Below are 6,813 nucleotides of genomic sequence, written 5' to 3'. Positions count from 1 at the left end.
GTAGATTTCATCCTCATCAAATGACTACCCACCTCCATCAAACCCCTTGTAAATTCCCCATCCCCCCTATCCCAATAAGCTAGCTACAACTAGCAAATGTGTAAATTCCCCATCCCTCTACCGCCCCCCCCCCCTCTCCTCTCTCTCTCTCTCTCTCTCTCTCTCTCTCTCTCTCTCTCTCTCTCTCTCTCTCTCTCTCCATAAGACTACAAATTTGGCACATGCACACCTAGCTAGGCAAGGGCGACCTACAGTCACATGGACTTTTTTTAGCTTTAAAAAATGCCAAAATTCCCACCCTCTTTCCCTATATAAGAGGGGTCACTTATAATACAACACCATCGAGAGGTATGGACAAACAAGAGAGGTAGACCCAAGAGCACATCACATGCACTCAAAGGAGAGCATGCACTCACACAAGAATCGTGTACTAACAAAGTAGGAGCACTCATGAGTGTTACACTCACGTGTCCCTCGGGTAGTTTGATGTGAATCATTTCCCTATACACAAGCACTTTTTAACTCTACTGCTGGCTAGAGGTTTTTTCCCCGTGTAACCACATATACACATTATATGCATGTGTGGTGGTCCGTTGTACTTAGGGAGACTCGTATCTTTCTCTCATACTTACATTTGAACTCTTCATAACAAAGTGAGGGAGCTTCAAGCTATCAAGCTTCTTGTTGTGTGTTTGTGCATCTACGGGTGTGTGTGTGTGTGTGCGCGCGTCTATAGCTTCCCTCGCTCCCTTCTTCACCCAAAAATGGTATCAGAGCAGGCTCTTTAGCTCCCACAAGCATTCTCCTTCCTCCATACCTCATATTAGGTTTTGAAGGAGGTGCAGCCTCGGGACAACTAGTCACCGTTTTGCTCGCCACGGGTGCTCCGGGTGTCCGTTTTTCTCAACCTAGGACTCAAAACAAAGCTAAGAACGAGTACTATGCAAGGATATCAGAAATCAGCATTTCTGGACACATTAAGGCTTTGCTATGATAGAATTTACAGGTCTATAGATTTTCTACAGGTTTTGTCGGGAGTGCATTTCTTGCCAATTTATTGTTCGTGGGTGTTATGGCAAGCAACAATGACTTGTTTAGCATGCTTCAAGCTGAGGATAAGCTTGATGGGACCAGTTATCCGATGTGGTCTTACATGATGAAACATGTGCTTGTTACAAAGCAACTATGGAACATTGTGGCGGATGTAGACAAGAGACCTGGCAGTTCTACTTCTACTGTTACAGATGCAAGTAGCTCTTTAACAGTTGTTTCTTCATCTTCTCCACCTACACAGGATCAGCTTAGATGGGATGGAAAGGATTCCCAAGAACATGCTTTGATTTCCATTTCCGTGAAGCGTCATATTGTTCTACACATTCGGTCTTGCACTTCATCCTAGCAAGCTTGGGATGTACTTGCTTCTTTGTATGCCAGGCGCAATGAAGCCCGTGTGGCTTACTTGAGGAAGCAACTTGAGGAAATGCATATGGCTGAAGCTGAGTTTGTTGATGTCTATGTTACAAAGATTAAGGATTTGAAAGAGCAATTGGCAAACATAGATGAGATTATCTCGGACAATTCTCTCATCTCCACTTTGCTTAAAGGGTTGCCATATTCTTTTCAAAGCTTTGCTACTACTCTTCGTTTGGTTGCAAAAGGAAATCCCAACATGTATACTTTTGATGAGGTTGTGTTACTTCTCTTACAAGAAGAGAAATCTAGAATGAACAGAAGTGGTTTGATTGAGGGAACTCAAGCACTTGCTATCTCTCAAAGAGGTAAAAGCAAGTCCGGACCAGCTTTGGGCACATAAAAACCAAAGCCCCAAACTCCCTCTTCCACTAATTCTTCTAGTGATGGTGATTCCCAAAAAAAGAAGAGATGCAAGTATTGTCGGAAGTTGGGACATACCATTGAGGAATGTAGAAAGCTTGCAAAGCGTAATGATAAAAAGAAGCAATCGGGCATGTCTATCATTGAGAGCACGAGTAATGCAAAGGATGATGAGGCTAATCTTGCTCAAGATTTTTGGGCTTGTGTTGTTACATGCACATATGATTCTTCATTACATTCTACATGTATGACAGTGCGTGAGGCTGATCTTGATTAGTACTTTGATAGTGGTGCTTCCAAGCACATAACATCATGTAAGAAGTTTTTTGTGTCCTTGCAAGATGCACCAAAGGGGGGGCATGTTGTTTGCACAAATAATGCCTCTTACCCTATCATTGGAGTTGGGAACATACAGCTTACAGCTGCAAATGGGGGTGTTGTGACTCTCAAGAATGCCTTGTATGTGCCAGGCATAAAGAAGAACTTGCTTTCGGTTCCTACCATTGCCTCTTTGGGTCTTCATGTACATTTTGTGGATGCCAAATGTATGGTTCATGACTTCATCAATGGTGATGTTATTGTTATGTCTAGGATGTTATGCAATGGCTTGTATCGCATGGATACTTATGAGAGACATGCATCAAATGCCTTGCTTGTTCGTACTCCTTATATGGCTGAAACGGAGTTATGGCATGCACGTTTTGGTCATTTAAACTTCAATAGCTTGCTCTATTTACAAAAGCGTGATATGGTTGTTGGTTTGCCCACACTTGGCTCCATTGAGAAGCATGCTTGTGAAGGTTGTATACTTGGCAAAATGCATCATGCCTCTTTTCCGAAGGATGGTTCTATTCATGCTACAAACAAATTACAGCTTGTACACAGTGATGTATGTGGTTCTGTGAAGATTCCATCTTTTGAAAGTATGTATATTTTGTTACCTTCATAGATGATGCTACTCGCCATACTTGGGTGTATCCATTGAAAGCAAAGAATGAAGTTTTTGCATGCTTTAAAAGCTTTGTGACTAAGGCTGAAAATTTCAGTGGCAATAAACTTATTACTCTTCACACAAATCGTGGTGGGGAATATATGTCGCATGAGTTTAATGTTTTTCTTCATGACAAAGGTATTATGCATCAATGTACTGTGCCATATACACCTCAGCAAAATGGTGTTGCCGAGCATAAGAATCGTAATCTCTTGGAAATGGCACGTTGTATGGTTAAAGGAAAGCATCTTCCTGATAAGTTTTGGATGGAAGCGCTCATGTGTGCAAGCTATGTTTTGAACAGATGTCCCACTAAAGCTTTGAGAGTTGTTACGCCTTATGAGGCTTGGAATGGTCGAAAGCCAATGGTGAGCCATATGCGTGTGTTAGGTTGTTTGGCATATGCTCTTGTGTCTTCACAACAACGTCACAAACTGCAAGACAAGGTTATAAAATGTATCTTTGTGGGCTATAGTACTGAAAGTAAAGGTTATCGTTTGTATCATCCATTAACGGACAAGATTGTTGTCAGTCGTGATGTGGTATTTGCTGAAAATTTAGCCCATCCCTTGCTTGAATGTAAAACGCAGCCAACTATTGGGTCACAAGATATGTTTGATACACTTATGCCTTTGTTTCAAAGTGGTACATTGGATAATGACCATGTAGAGCAACCAAATGAGGTTCAAAGAGCTGAAAATTTTCATCCAAACATGGCTAAAAATCAGCATGAAGTTCAGCCCATTGATGATGTACAAGTTGATCATGAATTACATAAGGAACATGTAAGGTCCCCAATCCGGCCGACACCAAAAACGGGATGGTACCATTGACAGGTCTCTAGGCCTACTAAAGTAAGAGTCCGTAAACAAGAAAAATTCCAGGGAATTCACCCTTACCATTGACAATGGTTTAGGTTTATAGCCCTAGAAGAGACCTAGTCCTGTCTCGCAGTGGAAACGGGACAATAATAAAAAAATTCCAGCCCTATATCTTCATCCTTCAGATTAAGGTTTCCTTAGCCGACGCTTGTTTCCCCGTAACATATGTGAGGGCACAGCCGTTGGTGGATTCCTCTTCCAAGTGAAGAAGTTTCTAAACGTTTTAGTGCGCGGGAATGGATAGTTATCTGACTCAACAGGTCCACCCGTCCATGATTGACAACCTTAGTCAATCCCCACTTACCACCCCGCACTCACACATGATTTCTGTGTTGTTTAATTACTACCACATTCTTTTCACAATTAAAACAATGATTCCATTTAACTTTCACACTGCATTTCATTAAGACAACCTTTGAAAACAGTATTGAAGACATTCTTTCAGCAAACAAACATCTTTAGACTTAAGACAAGGTACTGTCATTCTGAAGTATCTCTGACCAATACTGGTTTGTCTCAAGACCACCTATACAGGGGTGAAAAACGGCACCCATTCCTTATTTATAAAAACCAGGGTGGAAAAAAAACCATCACCCAAAGTCCAGGTGCCCATACGCCAATCGGCTGCCCATACGACCGGGCGGTTCCTCTATGATAAACTTGAAAGTACTATCCACAAACATAAACAAGCACGGGGTAAAGACTCCACTCGTGCTGAGGAAACCGACTCTTCCATGATGGTATCTCCATCATTACTCATTACCTAGAGTAAAATATTTACAAGGAATCATAGGTGTTTTGAGATAAGTTGTCTTAAGGATGGTCAAACATTTCTTTCCTACGTCAATCAGTCATAACCCAATCATTTCTTTCCTATTTAAAATCATTGCTCGTTGGTTTCGTGGAAGTTACCTTCCATTTACAGCCAATTTATCCTTCCTAACCTTACGTATGCAATGTTAACTTAAAAATGAAGTTTAAAATATTTTAAGTGAACAAAATAGAAATCCACCTGGGACTGCTCGTCCATGTGCTGTGGGGCGGGTGCCCGTAGACTTTCCTCTGTTGGCCTATGGATAGGCCCAGCCTCATGGTCATTTGTGGCTTTGTTTCACTTGTTGCTAACATCCTCTTCCTCAGTAAGAGGATTTCCCCTGGTTCTGTTTGGGGCCATGTCGGCAGCCTTATAAAAAGACTTAATCCATTAGAAGTTTAATTGAATAATCTTCTTTTTCCTTTTTTACCCAAAAATAAGGATTTTTGGAGTAAGTAAGTATCCTTGATAGTTAATTGGATGAGATATTCCTCCATTAACTTATTTATGCTATAAGTAATTTCCCATAATTACTATTTAATTTGGGAAGCCCTTTAACTAGGTTTCTCATTGGCTTATCTTCCATTTTAACCTTAGTAAATTATAAATTTCTATTCGTTAATGGATTACTCACCCTAAATTGTAATTGAATATGTTCTATCTTTAGAAATTTTCATAAATTTGATTTATAACCTTTCCCCTCCTATACTTATGGTTTAAATTAGGTAAAATTTTACTGATAGTAATTTATTATACCATCCATTTATGCCGAGGTAATTTTTCCACCCTTCAATAGTGATTTTGGACCTCAGGTATTCATTTGGTAATTAGAATTTACTAATTTCCCTTGTCTATTTTATATGCAAAATCGATTACTTTTATTGAAGATAAATACCTAAATTATTTATCTGAGGTTGGGATATTTATCATGGATTCCCCTATTAACCCTCATGGCTCACGGACACCCCATCACCTACGACGGACGTGTATTATGTATTTGGTAGAGTCAGGTACCGGGCTTGTCGGACCAATAGGAAAAGGGTAAGAGTGATTGTCGATGAGAGGCGCACTCTAACTGGGACATTCAAGGGATTAGTTGGCTAAGCATGGGCGCCCAAGTGTGAATGGGGTGAGCTCATATAAAAGCCAACTAAACCTAAAATTCACTCATTCTCTCATTTGTGCAATAGAAGAGTGCTCTTGCTCCATCTCCATCTCCATCTTCTTCTTCTTCACCTCCTTGTGTGTGTGTGTATGTGAGAGAGAGAGAGAGAGAGAGAGAGAGAGAGAGAGAGAGAGAGAGAGAGAGAGAGAGAGTGCGATCGAGCATTGCGGCGGCACGAGAGCGGTGAAGCGGTTGAGCGCGACATAGCGGCATCTCCTTCTTCGCGGCGAGGAATCCTCCACGGCAGGAGCATAGAGCGGTGAGTGACACACCATTGCCCTCTTTTGAGATTACTAGTTAAGCTAGTTGTGTGCTTGGAGCCGTCTATGGCTCGCACACAGTGTTAGGCAAGGCCCTTGCTTCGACAGTGTGGCAAGGAGCGCACATTTTTGGCACCGCTGTTGGGGAATCGCCCTGCACTAAGCCCAAGAGGCACTTTGTGCTTCTCCTATGAGTTGTCTGTAGTAGGAAAGAAGAGGAAGAGGAAGAGGAATGAGTTATTTTTGTGCAAGTTATTAATTTCTGTATTGTCTGCAAGTTCTATGATTTCTGCATAATGTTGTGTTTTCTGTTTGCACACAGTCTTTGCACAATTAGTAGTCGTTAGCTTGTTCGCAGTGAATGAATAAGTAGGAAGGCAGTTAGCAATTTTTGTTTGCACACAGTCTTTGCACAGTAAGGCAGTGAGAGAGGAAGTAGGTGGACAGTTAGCCCACTGTCAGTAAGCAGTTAGCAGAGTGGTTAACAGATTAGTTGTAGATTAGTTAGTGGTTAGCAGGACTGTTAGTAAGTAGATAAGGTAGTGAGCTGTCTGTGAGATGTTGACAGAGAGGGAGGTTAGGTAGGTGTTGACAGTGTGTGTGGCCAAGAAAGGGTCACCTAAACCGCGCGCGGTCTTCGCCCAAAAAAAAAAATTTTAAAAAAACCGACACTAAAATTTCTTGATCGGGATCGGGATCATTTCCCCAAGCCCAAGCCCAGGCACAGGCCCAGGCCTCAGTCCTCAGTCTTACGATATATACTAGACTCACTCTTATATATATACCCTACCCCCTCAAGAGGGAATGAGAGCATGTGGGGCAAATCCTCCACTCTCCTCCCTTCTCTTCCCACTTGCACCCTTAGACTT

The 6,813-nt window shown here is 41.7% G+C and overlaps 1 pseudogene; it reads left to right on the top strand.

Moving 5' to 3' along the window:
• Positions 1-1,072: 1,072 nt before the first annotated feature.
• Positions 1,073-2,110, top strand: LOC147456283 (uncharacterized; annotated as a pseudogene).
• Positions 2,111-6,813: the final 4,703 nt, after the last annotated feature.

The sequence above is a fragment of the Adiantum capillus-veneris genome, chromosome 6 (assembly GCF_014529385.1).
Source record: "Adiantum capillus-veneris isolate H3 chromosome 6, ASM1452938v2, whole genome shotgun sequence".
Classification (NCBI taxonomy): Eukaryota; Viridiplantae; Streptophyta; class Polypodiopsida; order Polypodiales; family Pteridaceae; genus Adiantum; species Adiantum capillus-veneris.
This window is presented reverse-complemented; position numbering and strand designations above follow the sequence as displayed.